This window comes from Peromyscus californicus, unplaced genomic scaffold (assembly GCF_007827085.1).
Source record: "Peromyscus californicus insignis strain IS unplaced genomic scaffold, ASM782708v3 Scaffold_17__1_contigs__length_78620276, whole genome shotgun sequence".
Taxonomy (NCBI): Eukaryota; Metazoa; Chordata; class Mammalia; order Rodentia; family Cricetidae; genus Peromyscus; species Peromyscus californicus.
Window position 1 is genome coordinate 43,649,884 of NW_026294469.1, and position 21,539 is coordinate 43,671,422.

Genomic DNA, 21,539 nt, shown 5'->3' on the forward strand with positions numbered 1-21,539 from the left:
TCCCCAAATACATCCCGGTTCTTTAGAGTTGGCATGTGCGACAGGTCCTTCTTGTTACTGAAGTAACTACGCTTGGGGGTATAGCTCATTTGGCAGAGTTCTTGCGTAGCATACATGAGACCCTGGCTTCTCTGACCAGTACTACATAAACTGGGAGTGGTGCCATGCCACATCCCAGCATTCAGAAGGTAAAGGCAGAAGGACAAATGTTCAAGGTCATCCCTGACTGTATAGTTTGAGGCCAGGCTGGACTACATGAGACCCTGTCTCCAGGGAAATAACTATTTCCAGTATCATAATTCTCTTTCCCATAAATTGAGGGAAAGGAGGGGAAGAAATAATAGATACTCACATTTATTAGACGTTGCTTACGTGCCAGAATTTTCATGGTTATAAATTGATTTGTTCATCAAAGCTCCACAGTGAAGAGCAGTGGAAACTATGCCCCGCCCCCTGCCTTTCACAGAAACAAGTGACATACTGACCTTCAGAGAGGCTGAGTGGCACTTCCTCTCAGGAGTCACTAAGTAGAGACTTGAGCCTGGTTTTGTCCCAGTTCTTTCACAAGCATTCCACCTACAAAATAACTATGAGTCTGTCATTGTTCTGGGGGAAGCCAAATATCCAAACTCAAAATGTCAAGAGGGCTAGGATCCTCGCAAGGATGTAGGGAAGAAGCTAGCATACACATTCTGGCTGGTGGACCTGCCTGGTGTCTACCTTGGCTTGTGGCAGTATAACCCAGAACCCAGTCTTTTTCTTTACAAAGCCTTTCCCCGGGGTTGATCTCCAGATCCACTTCTGTTTCTCCAAGAGTATTCACTAGATCAACCTCAACTCTAATCTAGAAGGATCTCACAGTCAGTTTCTTAAACAAAACTGATGAGTCTTTCTCTGAATTATATAGCATTCCGAGGTTCAGGATAGACCCTGACTTCTACAGGATACTACCAGTCAAGTCTCTACAGAAGTCAGGAATATTCTGCAGATCACATGGCTATGTAGGTTAAAGAACTAACTGGGAGTCATGGTAATTGATACAATTCCTCTTTATCACAATTGCAGAAACAGCCCCTGAGGATTCAAAGTAGTGAGCTTGGTGCAGGGTTCTGGGACCTAAAATAACCATGGAAAGGCAAGTGAGAGAAAGAGGTAATTAATGTGGCTCCATTTAGAACTTCTCGTTTAGCAAGTTTGGCAGTGCAGAAGAGAGAATACGCACGTGAGCATCTCCAGCGGGAATGACGAACAGGAGAAACGTGTCTCCATGACTGGTGAGGAAAGGTTAACTTATGAATGAGCCAATAGCTGATGAATGAGGGATACCGATGACAGAGTGTGATATGGGGCAATGAGGTGGGAGGCTCTCAAGACTTCAGAGACAGGACAAGACATCCGAGTTGAAGATTTTCAGTGGCATAGGAGGCACCAGATCCTTGGGTGCTCTGAAGCATGGAAGAAGGGCATAAATCAAGATCGGGAATTATTTTTTCGGCTGTTTGCCTTTACTTGAGATATGCCTGCAAACCAGGTTTAAGTTTTATTGGTGAACTTAGAAACGTTAGACACACGTTATATAGGAGTCAGTGAAAATTTCTAGCTATTCTGGTGTTTTTGTTTCTGTTTTTTTTTTTTTTTTTTTTAAGTATTGCCCAGACAAGGGAAGAAATATTCAAATATTTGAAGAAGAAGCGATCAAAGGAAGGTTAGAAATGGGAGAAGGGGCAGGACATCTACCCTCCAGCTAATGGGGAAATCAGGTTTACAATTGTGAATTAAATTGAAATTTAGAAGTCCACCTTGGCATCTCTGAGGGATGTTTTCTTTGGCCTCCTCACAAATCCTCCTCCTTGGGAAACTGTAGCCATTTACCACAGAACGCCAGGGTCCTACAGTGGGGTAGCCTTTGTTGAAATGGATGACATTTTTCAGTTTAAAATAATGAACACATGGCAACGTTGCTGACATCCATCACTCAGAGACTCATCTCCCAGAAGTCTGGAGCAGAAGCATAATTATGGAGGCTGGTCAAGGAGGGGAGAAATGGGATGCTGTTGACCAAAGGGTTTCCGTTCGATCAGTGAAGTAAGTTTGGGGCTCTGCCCTGAAACATGGCTATAGTCAATAGCAATACATCGTGCATTTCAAAAGAAGATTTGATTTCAAAAGTCTAATCAAAAGGAAGGATAAGACATTGAGCTTATGGGTATGTTAATTGACTTGATTTAACCATGCCATCTTGTATCCATATACCACCTTCTACACTGTTCTCCGTAAAATATACAATTGTGTCCTGTCAATCAAAAGTAATACTACTGATATTTTTAAGGTCTCTATTTACCTTAAAAAGACCTTTCTAAAACAGCATATGAGGAAACACACACACACACACACACACACACACACACACACACACACACTTGCACATACACACACACACACACACACACACACACACACACACACACACAGACTTGTGAACTGAAAGGGAAGATGTGTTTGTATTTGTTCACTCTTCTTTACCATAGCTTGCCAACAGAAAGAATAGAGAATAGAATATCAATTAAAAGTTTTGATTTCATGATGAGGTCTCCCCTGTCCCCTGCTTTCACATTTATAATCCAGCTCTGATGTCTCCCCCCCCCCCATCAAGTTAGTGGGGAATTTTCAGAGTCTTGGGAAGTCCTCAGTGTTTAGAGATTGACACTGAATTATGTCCCTTACAGCAGATTTAACAAGCGAAAAATGGGGAAGTTTTTTTTTCTTTTCTTCTCTTCCTTATACATTTTACAAACATTATCTTGGCAGAGTGTTTAAGAGAAAGATAAACAAAATGTCAGGAACATTTACAAAGGGACAGTACAACAGAGAGACCAAGGTGTCAGAACAGAAAAGAGTGGCCATTGTCCAAGGGATGGGGGCTGCCTCTGGAGTGATGAGGTGGTGGTACTGAGTGTCCTTCATGGACACGAAATTCACTTCTGATAGCCTGAAGTGGAAAGGCAGCCTCTCTCCTTCTCTTCTGGGACCCAGCAGGAAAGTCATAAAGTTTTTTTCTGTAGCTCAAGGCTATTTACTTGCAGAGAGGCTGTGAGAATAAGTGGGAGAATAAACGTCTAGCTACCCAAATCACCTTCTTCCTTGGGAAGCTTCATGAAAACCTAATAAGAGTGTGTGTGATGCTCCAGATCTGCATGTTCTAAGCATCCACAGATGTTTTCTCTTGGCACAGATAATAAGGATCTAAGATTAAATGTTAACGTTTAATAATTAATACTGTTCAGGCTCCCGATCCCTTCTGTTGAAAGTTGGCACTGTGGTACAACCACTGGTGTGCTGGCATTCTGTAACACCCAATGCGCACATTCCCAGGCTCTTGTAATGTCACATTCGGGAGAAATGTTACGTTTAGCTTTTCAGGATGTCATAATTATATTTTTCAAAAACTGGACCAGATGTTAGAATCTGCTTATATACATTTAGTGCCATATCTACACTTAAGAGTTATTGATATATTTTAAAGAGATTAATAATGTGCTCTCCTTAATATTCTTTGGGATCATTATCATTTTTATTGTTATATGGAGTTGGGTTTGAACCAGGGGCTTTACACACAGTAGGAGAGCTCTCTACCACTGTTTAATATGCTTCTGACTCCTCTCCCAACTTAACTGTAACTGTGAAATTCTCATCTATGAAATGTTAACATCTGATGAATTTGAACAAGGGGTATGCAAACAGTCTGTGTGTGAGTGTGACTTTTTCAGCTTCTCCGTAATTCTGAAATTAGGTCATGAAAAACACTCTTAGAAATTAGTCTACGTATCCAAACTTGTTCTAAACATTCTTTTAAAATACCCCAAGGGCTGAGGCTAAAACTCAGTGGTAGAGTGTGTGCACAAGGCTCTGGATTAAATCCCTGGCATTGTAAAAACGTGATCATAGAGTGAGGGAACCTTCACCTGCAGAAGCATCAACTAAAGGAAATCTGTCTTTCCATATGCAGAAGTAGAAAGCAGGTAGATTAAAGTCCCCCCAACCACCACCACAGGAACAGAGTATCAGTTCTGTGTATTGTGTAGCTAACAAGGTCACAGGCTGTTCAGCTGCCGGAGCAAACCTGATTAAGACTGTGATAATCTTTTGAAAGACTGTAATTCATCTCCATTTGAGGGACATTATCTTAGCGTCTCAGCCATCTCAGGGAGCAAGGTTAACAAATATTCAGTGATGAGTTTTTGAAGGCTGTAGTCAAGTCTTGTTCTCTTAAGTCCTTTGAAAGGCCTGTCAGAAGGCAGTGGAATAAAAATGGTCAAATTTGTACGCAGAGCCACAGAACGGCTGCTATCTGAGAAAGTGCTGCATGATTCACAGTCACTGTGTTTACTTAAGTAATTTCTGGTTTGCTTTCGACTGAAGACAAGCTGTTCCCATTGCTCACGTGGGAGAATTGACCACAAAAACTTCTGTTTACTTAAAATAAGGAACCCTGAGACAGAAGATCCACGGCGAGGGGGCTGTACTTCCACATTGTGCAGCCACTCTAGTGAAGGGTCAGCATAACTGATCATCTCACCAAACTCATTTGCGGTAAATGTGGATGTTAACATCCACAAATGGCTTTGAAATGTATTTTTAGGTAAAGGGGGATAGAAAGAATTGAAAGAATCAACATCTTCTGGGGTCTAGGGGACCTTTTTTTCTTTTTTTTTTTTGTAAACAGGTTACCCACATTGAATTCTCCCAGTAACCCCCATGAAGTATGTTTGCTCTATACTCGTGTATTTGTATGTAGTACATGTCTGGTGTATACTTATGTGTACTCATCTCACAGATGAGTACACACCATCAAGGGAAAAAGAAGTGTGCAGCACCAGTTCACAGACTCCATTGGGAACTCAGCTGGGGAAACACTCTCTGAATGGATGCACCTCCCACCGCTGGGCACATCTTTTTTGAATGCTTTTGTGGGATCCTGCCTGGCCACTCATTCCAGTGACTGGTTCTTTCTCTCTTGTTGGAAGCAGTTTCTTTAATATGGACTATCGCTGTAATGAAAACATCCAATGGGCTGGAGAAGCCTCAGTACCTATCATTTTTCTAGTATCATAAAGTGGGAATGGAGCCAAGGAGGACTTGTTGATTGGCCTTTCCCATCGTCTTTATATTTAGAACGTCCAGATCTAGTAGCATACTACTGATAGATTCACAACATGCCCCCAGGGTTGGGCATGATTGTGCAAGCCCGGCAGACCTACACATTTTCGCCTAGCCAGTTCCAGGTCAAAATAGCCAGTTCCGGGTCAAACCGTCTCACATGACCAGGACCCCATGGCTTTGCATGGCTGCGTAAAGTGTGCAATGCAACCATGTGATCTACGCGCATGCGTGGAGTAGCCACATCGACCTGTGTACGCATGCGCGACCCAGCCTTTATAAGCCCACCATATTCTGGCTTCCTTCTTCATGCACGTGTCTCTTCAACAGGCCTGTCTTTCTCTCTTATCTTAATAAAACTCGTTAGTGGATTCTGTCGTGTTTTGTGACATTTCCTCACAGGGTAAGAGTGCCGCCAAATAACTAACAACTACTTCATGAACTTAACTTCTTGCCATAGTAATTTGGGGGCATATTTAAGAAGGAGAGTGTGGTTAGCATAATGTAAGAGAAATACAACTTAAGTTTTAATAAAGAAAATGTATCATGCATACCCTTTGCCCCTTTCCTTTCTTTCTTTTTTTAAAATAAAGCTATGCATAAAACCTACTACTTAATTGTGATAAGATTTCTTAGTATGAGAAAACAGGATGTTCTGGCTTGTTTGATGGGTGTGATATGGTTTTAAAGATGAAGTATGGCTAAGATAGGCAGATAAACATTAACAAACATTTAGTGTCTTACACCGAGCAAATTTAAAGCTTTCATTTGCAGAATAGTAAATGGTTACATGATTAAAACGGTCGTTCATAACGCAAGACAGTATGATCAGAAACACAAGGCAAGCTTCAAGTTCTGTGATGGCAGTAGTCATTTGTCAGAATTCATTAGATGTTACACTTGAGGAGGGTGATGCAAATCATAGCTCAATACACCTGACCTTTAGAAAAAACAAATTGCAGTCTTTTCAAAATATTCCTGTGATTCTGTTACCTTATTTGAATACGTTACCAGAAACAAATGTAAGTTCCTTTTAGAATGTTAAGTTCTGGCCAGGTCTAATTATGTCCCTAGCCTGCAGGGAGGACAAGGACTTCATCTTGTTTACTTAGTTGCTTTGTTTAGTTTTGTCAACTTGACAGAAGCCAGAACCATCGGAGAAGTGGTAAGCTCAAAAAGAGAAAAACTGTCCTGTAGGCAAGCCTGTGGAGCAATTCCTTGGTTGATGATTGGTTATGGGAGTGCCCTGCTAATTGGGTGGTGCCATCCTGGAAAGGCGGACTTGGGGTGAATAAGGAAGCACACTGAGCATGCTTGGAGAACCTGGAGATCAACCAGGTCCGCTTTGGTATGTTAAATAGGCACCTCAGCCGTTTGTCCTGTTTTGGAATTTAGCATTGAGCTCCATATCAGTCTTTGGCCAAAGTTGTCCTTCAAGGCCAGCTGTTCTGTAGGGCCCTAAAGGTCTTCATGGGTATTGGTGGGTTTGTCATGGATTGGCCAGTCCCAGAGGAGGGTATACCCTGAATCTTCTGGACTTTTTTCTCTTTCATTTTGAAAGTAACAGAAGAGATTCCCTAGGAGTCCAATTCTTTTGCGTAAGAACTGTGACATAGTGACCTTCACAAAGTACAAGGACACTTCTACCTCGACTTGGAAAAACGAAGGAGCAAAGACAGCCCTCCTGGAAAAAGCATGCTTGTTCAAGCATTCTTTTTGTTGTGACGTGGATAATTGCTTTGGGGATTCCTTTCTGTTTCATTCAAATAGATAATTTTGGAGTTAATTGTCTTGAGAAACAAGGCTCCAAAACAACAATAAATCTGGTGTGGTGGCACACACCTGGAATTCCAGCACTTGGAAAGTGCAGGCAGGACTATCAGAAGTTCAAGGCCATATAGTGGAGTTCAAAGCTAGCCAGCTTGGACCTGGTTTCAAGCATCAACAAAACAGTAATAATATCTTAGCATCTTGGAAACCATGTGAGAGGCAGTGTCATCCCTCAGTATCTATGAGGCTCAGTTCAGGACTCCCCCCTGCAACTTCCTACCAGTACAGAGACAGATGGTTGCTTAAGGCCATTATATGAAATACCCCAGTATTTGCATATGACCTACACATAGCTTCCCATACACTTTAACTCACCTCTGGTTTACTAATAATATCTAATACAGTGTAAACCTTATATAAATAGTCAACACATTGTCTGGGGAATAATGACAAGAAAACAATTGTATGAGTTTGGTATGAACTTGGTTTTGTAATTTGTGTGTTTGTGATTTTGTGTGCAGTTGAGGATTCCACGTAGAACTTATGGATGTTGAAGGGCTGTCTGCACATGTGGAAAAACTCATTTGAAGCAGAGAAGTCCATTTATAATGTGTCACTTTCCTAATTACTCCTATTATTAATTTTGAATTCATCTTATTATATAAAATTCATTTAAGGAAATACTTCAACTAACAGAAGATCATAAACATAATGGATGTTTTCAGCTATTTATAGTTCAATATGCAAATTTAATAATATTGAAACACAATCCTTATACCATAATCACAAATAGGTTAAATTAGGCTGTCATGTTTTCCAGGAAATTGGCTGAAGTCTGTTTTCATCTGTCAATTAAAATAAATATGTACAAGTATGAGGGAAGACTACTGTCTTTTATGATACTTTGCCAGCACAGAAATATTTTCATAAATGTTAATTGCCCACCAGATTTCTAAAAATCATCCAATGTAACTTGAATTATTTTGGTATTTTTTTTCTGGAGGATAGGCCCTGCTCTTTTGAAGAGCAGAGGTAGAGCTGTTTTGATCTCTCTCTCTCTTTCTCACTCTAAATCTCAGAATGCTAATAGTGTTGTCCTGAGCCACATTCCTCATTACTAATTCCTCCGGTGGGACAAATCTGGAGGGCCATTAAACAAGCCAGGAAAATCCCAACAAGCAGAAAGAATTGGTCCTAAGAACTAATTATTATTATTTTTAAGATTGTGGCAAGTTGGTAGTTAGATAGTCATTTTCTTATAAATTAAATTTAAATAAATTTTATTAAAATAAAGAGAATATATCTAAAATCCCCACTTCTGGATTAATTCCTGTTGCTTACACTCTTGAGGTTATTTGCACCTATTGCATGAGAAAAATATTAATATAAATGGTGCACTATATCAAATCTTCCCATGTCTATGTTCAGATTTCCACCTTAGGACCTTGGAATGGGTCATTTTAGATCTTGGTTATCTTGAGATATTAGCAATACCGCAACTCAGAAATGCCTCCACCCACTCCCCACTTAACCACCGTCTTCCCCCAAAGGTTTGAAAGCATTTACCGGTATATTTAAGCACTTCTTGTTGAAAGTAATTGGATTTTTAAAATCCTGGAACTATGTCTCTAACTCTTCTGCTACAGTTTCAGTATGAAGTACCCTCCGAGAAGGCTTGATTACTTGACTATGTAATAGAAACGAAGCTCAGAGGTGGGGTTTTGGAGAGATATTGATTCATCTGACCTGATGAATGGACAAATCCCCTGATGGATTCATATAGTTAAGAACATTATTGAGAGGTGGTGAAGATACCATCAGGTGAAGCTTGGTAGGAGGAATTAGGTCACCAGGAAGTTCTCCTTTGAAGGATGGATATACCTTGTGTTTGGTCTATAATTCTCCTCTTATCACACTCTAAAATTAGGAGCCAAAATAAGTCCTTCATCCCTCATACTTGTCCCAGTGATGAAAACAAAACAAAAAAGGAACATACCTTCACTGAAGGAGCAAGTAGTTACAGTGTTACATACAAACACCGGGCCGAGGCAAATAGACACCGCACAGTTCCACAAAGAAATGGTGAGTGCTAGCCAGCACATGCGCTTTGGAGTCACGAGGACCTGAGCCTGTACTGAATGGGTAGAGGTGTGCTGCACCAGGAGTCATGCCCCAACTGTGAGCTTTGGGGAGTTAAAAAGGAACTTGAGTTCCTTCACGTTTCTGAGCATCAGTTTCCCCAAGTGTGGAATGAGGGAAAGAAAGCTGATTTTCCAGGGCTTTTATGATGATTAGGATTATATAGTCATTCTATGTAGGACAAATTTGATTTTACTGAAGAAAATAAAGGGCACTTTTCCAGGACGTGGGGTGTTAATATAAATTCCTTTAAACATGAATCAATTGGTCAATTAATTTAGTGTGTGTGAGAGTATGAGTGTGTGTATGTGAGTGTGTGTATATGTGAGAGTGTGTGTGATTATGTGTATATGTGAGAGAGAGTGTGTGTGTATGTATAAGAGTATGTGTGTGAGAGAGAAAGTGTACATCTGAGTGTGTGTGAGTGTATGTGAGTGTGTGTGTGTATGTGAGAGAGTGTGTACGTGTGAGTTGTGCACCATGAGAGGCATGAGGAAGTCAGAGGAACACTGTGAGAGTTGTCCTTGAGACACAGTTTTACTAACGTACTGTCTTTGTTTCTGTCAAATTTAAATTAACTGGGCCGACTGGATTATATTCTGCAACTCAGCCTCTGATCCCTTGCTTCCGAAGTCACAGGGCATCACTTCACTGTGACCTGCTCTGCCACGTTCTGAGTTGATAAGGGAGATCTGAGATGGGCTTATTTTGGCTCACAGTTTCGATTTGTGGGCGTCAGTCCCCCCACCTTGTGAGTTCCTGGGATTGAAGGCAGGTCATCGGCCTTGGTACCAAGCACCTTTATTCCTACAGCCATCTCACCAGCTGCCAAAATGTACATTCTAATTAGAGGTTTAGAATAGCCTGATAGAGGCTGCAGCCTTTCCTTTTGACCTGTTACCCAATTGTCAAACCGCTAGGAAAATCAGTAATTATTGCCTGCCTCTTGCTCTGACACCTCTTGCAAGTGGACAGAATGACACAGGCATTTAAATCTCAGTCTCTGAAATTCCTTAGCCTAATGATGTCTTCTGGTTGCACACTGGTGGGATAAAATTCAATGAGAAACAGGAAACCATGTTAAAATACCTGCATGGCAGGTCTTCCGTGAGACTCAAAAGAGATGAGAAGTTTCCAAACATTAATCAAAGTTTCTATTTCTACTTCCTTTCCATTGCTTTCCAAAGTCTAAACTATTGACAAAATATTATGCATTGAGTATATTATTGATATTACAAAAAACGTTAAAGTCTTTCATTTAACGATACTATTAGGCCAGAAGTTGAAGGCTCATGATGATTTAGAGGTCTGGAAGATGAAAGCAACATAAAATTTTGTGGTAGAAAATGAAGAAGTCCACATAGAAGGTGATCAAAACACCCACATCAGTCATCAGTAAACTATAAAGGGGATAGAGGGAAAGTGTTGCTGATGCTGGAAGGTATTTCAGGTAGAGATACAGGTTTGAACCAATCAATAGCCAGCCAGATCCATCCACAAACACTGATCTTGTGGATAGTGTTTAAAAAGCTCACAATGCTTTCCTTTTGTTCTTTATGTTCTGATGCTGTAATATTCTGATAATTGCTACTTACATCGTTAAGGATCATCCCCCCTCTTGTGAAGGCTGGGGGAAATGAAATGAGTCCCCAGGAAGACGCTTGGGTGACAAAGTAGAGATCTGGTGTTTGAAACTCCAGTCAGCTTCGGGTCTTTCATGTGTTTGCTCTCGTCTGTGGTCATCTCCCTTACTGAATCAGAGTGTGGCAGAGAGGGTCATCAAAAAACATGATGCCCTGTGACTTCTGATGCAAGGGCTCAAGGGTTGAACTGCAGAATGTAATCCAGTCTGCCCCATTAATTTAAAGTTTTCAGAAGCAGACACAACATTTTAGCAAAACTCCTCTCATCCTGTATGCCCCATATTTACACTAAAATTATCTGCAATTTAGAATCAAGTGGGAATTCCGTATTTTCACTTACTAAATCTTGGAAACCCTTGGAGGGCATCCGGCTTTGTCTACTTTCTTCCTTGGATTGTTTACCATGTCTTAAGGATGGTCAGGAAGCTTGTGTGAAGGGAAGCTGAGACCTCCTCAGGGCAGCAGCATCCAGATGTCTCCATGAGAAAGCAGCCTTGAGGTGGTCTAAGTGGCTGGCATATCTTTTTCCCTTATTCAAATGCACCTGTTCTGTTGTTGTTTGCTCGACAGTGTTCTTAGCAGGGCCTTTCCACAGGATTCACTAGCAAGTCACCCACCATGGTGTCCAAGTGCCCGAGACTGTACAATGCTAGGACTCCCTTCCCATCCCATTCTCTAACGCTTTTTGTTTGTTTGTTTGTTTTTGACACAGACTCTCACTGTGTAGCTCTGGCTGGAACTCGCTCTGTAGACCAGGCTGGCCTCAAACTCAGAAATCCACCTGCCTCTGCCTCCCAAGTGCTGGAAATAAAGGTGTGCACCATGCCATCTGGCTCTTTTCCCTTAAAATAAAAAGCTGTGGTGTGTGTGTGTGTGTGTGTGTGTGTGTGTGTGTGTGTGTGTGTGTGTGTGTGTGTGTGGTGTGTAGGAGCATGTGGAGGCCAGAGGATAACTTTGAGAATTTGTTTACACCTTCTTACCTAGTTAAGGCAGAATCGTCTCTGTCCCCAAGTGCAGCATACTCCAGGCTGTCTGGCCCTTGACCTTCTTCTAGGTGACAGTTCTGTCTCAGCCTCCATGCTTTGGAAGGAGTGCTAGAATTAGTGGTGAGTGTCACAAATCTGCCTTTTATGTGGATTCTTGGGACCAAACCCAGGTCTCCAAGCTTGTGTGGCAGGTGCTTTTACCTGCTGAACCATTATTTCCTCAGCCCCCTCCCCCAACCTTCCTTTGATAGTGTCTCATACTAGGAGCTAGTTTGGTCTCCATTCTTGATTCTCCTGCCTCAGCCTTCCAAGTGCTGGAATTGCAGACCTGCGCCTCAAGCCTGGCTTTGTTCTGGCCTCTATCTGTAAAACAGGGGAAACTGTTTTCTACCTTGTAGGATTGGTGTGAAGAATAAATCAGCTGAGAAGCTCAGACATGTGCCAGGTTCATGGGAGAAGCTCAGTGCTCAAAGGAAGAGCCTTCATTAGCTCGGTGATTAGCTTGCATGAGAATCAGCTGGAGGCATGGCTAACACTCTGATTACTGGGCCCCATTGCCCCCTAAGTTTCTGATTAAATAAGTCTGGATGTGGCCAAGTGCTGCCACTGCTGCTGTTGCTAATTCCGGGGTTGAGCCCTGCCTTCGCTAATGCTTTCAATGGCTGAGGCCTTGCTGGGAGAATGCTTTCTCATTTCTGTTTATAAATGATTGGTGTTGGCTGGGCACAGCTCTCAGCCCAGGCAGAGCTGTCAGGAGTGGGAAGTCTGATTTCTCTTAACTCAAGCAGGCACAGAAGTTTCTGATTTATTTCTGGCTATAATCAATACCTCGAGGCAAGGGGCTGCTCTTAGCCAGCAGGAAGTCTAGAAGAGTAGAAAGGGAGCGCTTCTGTTCTAAATTCAGAAGCAATCTCTCTTCAACGGCAGGCAGGCCTGCTCCAATATCCCAGGAGATGGGGAGTGGGAGGGGCCGCTTCCGGGAACCTCCCCTATCTCTCTTGTGCCCATGTCTGCTGATACAAAACAACAGTGTTTGTATACAACGCATGTACATCCTCCCCAGTACTTTAAATCATTTCTAGGTTATTTAGAATACCTTATACAATGTAAATGTGATATAAACACTTATCACACTCTATTATTTTGGTTTTTTTTTTTTTTTTAACAAAAAGAGTGTGGGCATGTTCAATGAAGATGCAGTTCTTTTCCTGCATATTTTCCATCTGTGCTGGCTTGATGCGTGGCCAACCACGGCTATGCAGAACTGAACGCAAGACCATTTTTGCGACCCCTGGACCCTTGAGGGCAACCCTCACAAAATGCTAAGAATTCAGTTAGAGAATGAAATGCTCACACCCAGTTAGAGATCTCACTTACTCAGACTTGGGGAGGTGGATTTAACGTACATAATCCTCTTCGGGCCAGGAACAAACATTTTTGGTTCTCTTTGTTGGCCCAGGCTTGTGTTAAATAAATTGCATGTAAAGCTGTTTTCTGTCCTTCAAGCAAATCACAAACTCATCCTAAAGTAGTGTGGGAGAGGCAAAACTCTACTCTCTCTCTTTTTGGTTTTTCAAGACAGAGTTTTTCCTGTGTAATAACCCTGGTTGTCCTGGAACTTGCTTTGTAGGCTGGCCTCAAACTCCCAGAGATCCACCTTCCCCCCGTCTCTGGAGTGCTGGGACTAAAAGCGTGTGCCACCACACCCAGTTGAAACTCCTCTCTTTCCAGTTATCTGGAAATTAACGGATACAAGGAAAAGGAGACGTACTGTATTAGCATGTTTATATGCACAAGGTCTTCACAGAAAAGCTGTTAACCCCGAAAGGTGTACAGCAAGGGCTCCCACATCAGCTCCACAAAGGATGAAGGATGGTGTTTGCAGCTCCTGAAGGCAGGAAATGGGTGACTAGGAAATATACCCTAGGAAGGGCTGCTCAGTCAAGTTTCCGACTCCTAGCTGCCTCTGGTCCTAAGAGCTGTCCTCCTTCTGGTTAGGAGACAGGCTGTCTTTACAAAAGGGAAATTTATTCCTTAGCTTAAAAAAAAAAAAAAAAGCTGTTCCCTCAGCTTCTTAAATGCTGTCAGCTACAAATAACCCTGCTGGAGTGGTGTTTGGGGGAGCACACCCTTATCACCTTCAGCACGTTTTTTTTTTAAATCAGACTTCAGTGTATATGCGAGACCACCTGGGGGTTTTGTCTTATTCTTGCTCTGACTCAGCAGGTCTAGACCGGAGGATTGTCATCCTGTATTTCTAGCCAGTATCACATCTGGGAGGTTTTGGAGCTCAGGAGTACCTGAGCAGGAATTCTTTTTTTTTTTTTTTTTTTTTTTCCCGAGACAGGGTTTGTCTGTGTAGTTTTGGTGCCTATCCTGAATCTCACTCTGTAGACCAGGTGGCCTCGAACTCACAGAGATCTGCCTGGCTCTCTGGAATTAAAGGCATGCGCCACCGCTGCCTGGCCAGGAATTCTCGTTGAGGGAACTGGTTGTTAGATCCTGCAGCCCAGAGATGTTAGCCCTGCTTCTTTCTCACCTTCCAGGCGGCCTAAACAGGGCCAGCTTTTTCATTTCTATGGACTCTAAGACAAATAGGATCTTTGTTCGCCAAAGCCCAACAGGTATCCATTTTAAATTCAAGCAAGCGCTAATCTCAAGAGGAAAAAGTACTACAAATCTCTTGGAAAGAAAGGGGATGCTTCCCGTTGATTCCGGTAAAGAAAAACATAGGACAAACCCTTGGAAATCAGAATGTACTGGTTCCCCACAGACAGCCCCACACTGCACCTCCTAAGCTAGTTTTCCAGCAGGGACTGAGTGGCCTTTCCTCAAGCTCCATCTTGGCAGAAACTGCCTTCAGCTATTCTAATTTCAGTTTGACCCTGACTCTTTGCAGCATGTTCTAGCCCTTCCAGAAAGGATTCAAAATCCGGACACATTCTAGGTTAGTATTTCTAACCTCGCAGCATGCAATCAACAATTTGAAGAGAACCGTGATCACACTCAGGAGTATTTCCAAACTTGCCTTCTGTTTAACATACTTGACATCCTATATGTCAGTGGAATCATCTGTGCTGGGGATAGGGTGTCTCCATTTTCTATTTATCTATGTATTAATGCTTACAGGCTCTCATGTGTTCTAGAGTGGTCTCAAGCTTGCTATATAGCTGGGTTTACCCAGTGCTGGGGATGGAACCCAGGGCTTTACGCCGGGTACACAAGTACTCTATGAGTTGAGTTGCATCCCCAGCCTCCACAATGATTTTTGAGGAAAGATCTGTTTGGCCATCGGTCCAGCTTGTTTAGGGATTTAGACATGTCATCTTTTCCTGGAATCCTTGTCTATTTTCCAAAACTGAACCTTGTCTCTGAAATACAGCACCTAATTCGGGAAACTACTAAGCTGAGTCAAAACGATGCTTCCATCCCTGCTGCTGCTGCTGTTGCTGCTGCTGTCACTGGTTTCTTTGAACATTTGCATCCTGTGGAGAGGGTTGTTGCTGCTGCTGTTGCTGTTAAATTAGTGAGGCTCATGACCAAATGAATGAAAAATCTGATTCTCTGCAGAAGGGGGACAGCACACTTTTCTCTGATCTTCCTCTTTCCCCTTCTCTTCCTACTTCTCTCTGATAAATGTTTTCTTAGAAGGATTAATGATATTCTCTCCCTCCCCACCCCCATCTCTCTCTCCCTCACTCTCTATCTTTGAGACAGGGTCCTGGAACTGGCTCTGTAGACCAGGCTGGCCTTGAACTCAGAGATTAGCCTGCCTCTGCCTCCCGAATGCTGGGAGTAAAGGTGTGCACCACCACCACCCAGCTGGACTAGTAATTCTAGTAAGTGCCTATGTATATTCCAGCAAAAGTTCACAAAACTGGGGAGAGAATGCAAAGCCTGAAACTTGAAGCTACACGGAGTAGAATATCAACTTCAATACCAGATTTCTAATAGAAAATGGTTCTTACAGTTACAGAGTCTTTACCATTGAAGGCAGCTTTTTAAAAATTGTGTGTATATGAGCTAGGCACATTGGCAGTGGCTTATACTTTTAATCCCAGCACTCAGAATGCAAAGGCAGGTGGATTTCTGTGAGTTTGAAGCCAGTTTAGTCTACATGGTAAGTTCCAGGCCAGACAAAGTTACACTGTGAGACCATCTCAAAAAAAAAAAAAAAAAGTGTGTGTGTAGTATATATTTGTGTTTTCTGTGTAAGTGTGTCTGTGAGTATGTTGGTATGCATAAGTATGTGAGAGTGCATGTAAAGGCCAGAGCTTGACCTTAGGTGTCTTTTGTATTCGTTCACTACATTAGTTTTCAAGGCAGGATATCTCACTGAAGAGGTAGCTCACTGAGTAGCTAGAATGGCTGGCCCACAATGCTGTGGATCTGCCTGTCTCCTGCCCGCAGCACTAGGGTTAGAGGTGCGTGTCACCATGTCCTTCTGGGGATCCAGACTCAGTTTCCCACGCTTGTGTGGCAGGCTCTTTAACAATGAAGCTCTTTAATATCTCCCCAGCTCTGAAGACAAATTTTTAAATACTCTATTTCATAAAATAAGTTCATAAATTACAAATAATAATAAAATAAAAATCACTTAGAAACTCACCACAGAGGATGACCACTGACTGTATTTGGAATTTTGTTTTTTAGGCTTTGGTTTCAAATTTTTTATTTATTGGTTGATGTTCGTGGTGGCAGTGGTTGCATGCAGGACCTGTCACTTGTTAGGTATGCACTCAGTGGTTGCATGCAGGACCTGGTGCATATTAGGTATGCACTCTATCACCCACTCGTATCCCCAGGACTGCAGGCTGTATTCTTTATGTCTATCTCTAGATACTGTTCCGATCATACATATATAGGAATATTGTAGTTATTTTTCTAAAAGTTGTATCTACAGAAAAATTCAATTTAAATGCATAGTGAATGGCCACCTCCCAGTTATTAATGGATGCCTTTTTTTTTTTTTTTTTTTTTTTTTGGTTTTTCGAGACAGGGTTTCTCTGTGTAGCTTTGCGCCTTTCCTGGAACTCACTTGGTAGCCCAGGCTGGCCTCGAACTCACAGAGATCCGCCTGGCTCTGCCTCCCGAGTGCTGGGATTAAAGGCGTGCGCCACCACCGCCCGGCTAATGGATGCCTTTTTAATTGTGCTAATATAATCAACATCTTAAGATGGTCCTCTTTCATCCTTGATGATCTGTATGTCCATCTGTCATTTATTCAAATAGCATTTGTGGAATAGTGTCTCTGCTTCAAGGACTGAGCAAGCTGCTATTATTTAATTTAAATATTGAACCTCAGCTGTAATGGCTTTACTAAATACTCTTCCTGAAGCCTGGCTTGAAAAGCTTGTGTTTCTTGGCTTTAAAAATTGTATGCCTAATTTCTAATGTACCAAATAATGTAAATTTCACTTTATTTCCATCATTTCCGCCCCCCAAGGAATGAGGGTTAGAAATGAACATCTTTGTTCATGGAAATTGCTGCTTGAAGGAAAACAATTAAGATCTTACACATGGGAAGCAAAGACGCATCTGACGAAAGTAAAGAGAAATTTGAATTATGATTTACTGCTTATGAAAATGACTTGGTTTATGAAATGGAGTTTGGCAATCTTGCTCAATGAATATAGTAATTTAAGCAAATTTTGCATTAAGAATGAATCATAATAAGAATTCTCTATTGTGACATTGTAAGAGTTTAATGGCCATTTGTTTTACAGCAAGTTTCTGAAAGAATTGGTCAAGTACCAGAAGCTCACTGTGCTGACAAATGGCTCACAAGGAATTGCTTTGAAAGAAAACACTACTTTTTGTTTTTGAAACAAATTTGTGTAAACACTAGACATATTCCAGTCTCCGTAAAATCACATTCTTTGACCAGAAACTCCAAAGGGACAGCTTTGTCCTTTAGATCGTTCTTTCTTCGAAACACCTTAAATTATTTTTTATCTGTTTGCAGTGTGTGTGCACACACACATCAAAAGAGCGTGCAGAAGTCACTTCGGGAACTCAAGTCGCAGGGCTTGATGGCAAGCACCTTTACCCACTAAGCCACTTCCAGTTTCCTTTCTAAGCTTTATCCCTGTGTCCTCCAGGGCAGCAACGAGTTAGTTCATTATTGCTGTTCTCTCTCCCTGTGTTTTTCTTAAGCAAACAATTGGTACCCTGTGGGTTGGCTCAGGCTTGTAGCTCCTCAATCTGGCCATAAAAAATATGAGCTTTTTCCTTCTCTGAGTCCCTTTTAATGATGTGAAATTGTCCAAATGTTTCTTATAGATTATCCTCAGAATTTTACTGAGGCTCTGCCAAAAAAATGGAAGACCTTTGTCTCAAACAATCACAGATCTGCATTGATTTACAAATGTAACTGCTACTATAATTGTAATGGCCTAGTTTCAAGTAATGTTATTTATAATACAAATCGCATACAATCAATGAGAATACAAACTAATGTTGTTCATTTTCAGAAATGAGTAAGATGGCTGCCAATTTTTCCAATTGCAAAGCATGTATCTTCATTTGATTAAACAGTTCTAGAGTTACATTTGCAGATTAAAGAGAACCAATGGCCTGGGGAAGGGTCCTCATTCGTTTCTGAGCTTGCCATTCTTCTGACTCGGCTGCTTAACTCATTTTACATGGAATGAACATGGACCATCTCTAGGGCCGGGTCCAAGTCACACGGGATTGGATGTTGATACAATTTCTTAGGCTCTTTTAAAGAAAAGGCTAAAAGATATTTCACTTTTATAAGGCTGATGAAAAGAAATAACCAGAGAAACTGGGCATTGGGGCTACTCACTAGCCCAGATGTAGACGACCATGATGGCGTTTGGTGGTAAATCTACCTCTAGACTTATAGATACATACATAGCAAAACTGAGACAAGGAAATTGGATTAAGCTGCCCATCAGAATGTGCTGGACTTGTGTATGGCTCATGGAATTAATTGTGTTACTCGGAGCAAGCGCCATGCATGGTGTGGAAAACTATCCCTCTAGATGCACTAGTAAAAGACCTTTTCTTAGTACTCAGCAGAGAATTCTGTGGTCTCTGACTACTTGAATGATCGTTCTTAGGGTTATCAAAGACAACATGCAAAATAAAATTTTAGAAGAGTTAATTTGCTTTTCGCCTATAAGCCTGGATGAAGATTTTTCTTATACTCAATTGCTCACATTTATAAATAATTAAGTAATAATAGAAGACAGTATATAAAACAGGCAAATTAATGGCAGACCGAAACCATGAGATGGGAGAAATCCTGAGGCCCTGGAGAATGCTCCTCAAAGAGGAGAAAGGTGCACACAGTTTCAGCTGCAGATACCAGATGAGACTGTTCCTAGGAGAGTCAATAAAAGACTTTCACCTTCAGAGCAGGTTCCAGGGAAGGAAGACTCAGAGAGGCTCACTGGGAGCACCAGGTGAAGGCCACAGCATTCAGCGAGGTCATCAACATCAAACCAAAAGCGTCAGTCTCTAGACTGCCTAGTCTCACCCGGAGCTTATTAGGTTTGCAAATTTATCAGGCTCCACCTTGGCCTTCCACCTGAGGGCTGTTCCCAGAAGCCTACACTAGAGCTCACCAAGAACTCCAGCTCTCAAATTACACTAAACCAGAGATTTCCTGAAAGAATGTGAACGGATGTTTCTGGAAGATTAAGACCGCAACTGTAGATTAGAGATATTGCATAGAGAAGAAGTCGGAAGCTGGGAAGTCTGTTTAAAATAGTATCTTAATCGGCATGGCATATATAAATTATAACATTTGCTGCTGCATTTTAAAGCTGCTCTTGGTTAGGTATTTGACATCTTCCTTTTTATGCTGCAGCCTATTAAAGTGTACCAATATACTTTAGTGAGCCTACCTTGAATTACTTAATAATCAACTTAATGCTTTCATTTTATTATAGTGAAAGCTAATTTAATGAATCCTAGCTAGTAACTAGTCAGAGAAAATCCCATTTTACAATAATATGAAATCCAATACAAATCCAGCCATATGTAGACACTCATCAGTTATAGGGAGACTCCTTTCATATTAGGGGATTTGGGTGTTGGTTGGAAGTTGTAAATGAGAATGTTCTTTCTTAGACATAGTTTCAAGCAAATCCACTAATTTGCACTAGAGTTAGTTAACAGAAAAGAAGAGATCGAGGTGAAGGAAAAGAGTGGCTGTTGTCCAGAGTGAGTGACAGTGAGAGGACAAATTGATGAGGAGAAAAGGAGAGACCAAAGGAAGAAATATGCGGCTGGGAAGGATTAAAAAAAACGCACCTCAAAAGTCAGTCAGCGAATGATCAGGGGTGAGCCAGAGGCTGCTACTGGGCTGCCGGGGCTGGGTAATGAGTGTCACCCAGCAGGTCCTGCTACGGTCTGCTCTGCGCCTCTGGGCACAAGCTGACTGTAATGCCACTGGACGGCTGCCCTGTAAGTGTTTTCTTAAGTTTGAAATCTTGGCACTTTTTACACGCCCGTCCATAGGAAACCTGCAGAGTGAGAAACACACAGCAAATGTACTTACGGAACCCCGTGTGTGAAGCTATCGTGTTTACATAAGTCTTACACAATTTGAGAATAACGCAATTTGACACGAGAGACAGGTTGATGAAATGTCTTGAGTCTTTTTTTTCTTTTTGGCATTCTAGTTGAGTGGGTAGAACAGAACCATGGGAAAGCTGAGAGCTGGCTCCGGTTCCTGGCTCTGTGGCTGACATCCTGTGATTCAGGGCAAGAGACATGGCTTCAGCCCCGAATTATTACAGAACAGACTGGGAGGAGAGTCGTGCGAGGGTTTGAACAGTCTCCAGTCTTCTGGGGTTTCAGAAGATTGGGAAGGTTATCCAACAGACAGCAGCCAAGCCACACGCATCCCAGCCAGTCTCCTCGGGTCAGGTTGTAGAAAGAGAGCTTTTGAAGCCCAAACCTTAACCGGTGTTAGTGTTGGAGCCATGCTGGGCAGCTGGACACGGAAGCAGGACAGAGGCCTGGGAGAGTGTGATAAGAAAGAGTGGCGCTTGGTTTGGAAATCCATCAGACTGTGGAATGAGTGCCTGAATGCATTAGACCAGCTTCAGGGGCCTGGAGCCAGAAAAAAGGTTCAGAATTAGACGACATGCGTGGGTTCTATCATCAGCAGAGGTAGTAGGGTAAACCCTGGCAGAGGGTCAGGGTCATGACTGCACAGTACAGGATGGCGGTCATCACTAACAGGTTCCCAGTACTCCCTGGACGCCTCCTCCACAGCCAGCGCCATCACTGTCTTACAGAACGTGCATGGACGCTGCCACTGGACTCTTTTGTTACCGATGAGGATACCCCCAGGTCACGGCTCAAAGACTGAGCATGCAGGATCTCTATGGACGTTTTGCAGGAGTGGAATGGAGCAGAAAGTGGGGGGAAGTCTTGGCACGCATGAGATCAGAAACGTCGTTGTTGGCACATGGTTAACAGTCGCAATCAGAATGATTTCTCCATGCATCCTGTCGGGCCTCACAGAGGGTAGCAGGCCAGAGGAGTCTGCCATTCACTTCCCTCCTGGAGAAATGTAGTTGCATGCTCTGTTTTGCTGTTCCTGGCTTGCTCTAGAGCCAGGGTTCTTCTCCAGGCTCTGGAGGTACAGAGAACTGGCTTTGGTGCCTGAACAGGAGGTCAGCTTGGTAACATTACAGAACCACAGACTTAAATAAAATCTGTTTTCTTAACAGAAAAAAAAAAAAGAGGAAAGTCTGTAATTACTAATTTATTTGAACCAAGTAGTCTTCCAAACTGGGTAAAATAAATCAACAAATGTGGGGGGAAGTTGATGTTTACTGCATAATTTAGAGACCAATGTAAT

General features: G+C 42.2%; 1 long non-coding RNA gene across 1 annotated transcript in view; it reads right to left on the reverse strand.

Annotated features, from left to right (window-relative positions):
- Positions 1 to 20,090, reverse strand: part of LOC128112831 (uncharacterized) — a 42,978-nt gene extending 22,888 nt beyond the window's left edge. Inside the window, exons 1-2 of the long non-coding RNA XR_008219190.1 lie at positions 19,979 to 20,090; positions 486 to 576 (exon numbers count right to left, since the gene is read on the reverse strand). This is a non-coding gene — a long non-coding RNA (uncharacterized LOC128112831). The remainder of the gene's footprint in view (positions 1 to 485; positions 577 to 19,978) is intronic.
- Positions 20,091 to 21,539: the final 1,449 nt, after the last annotated feature.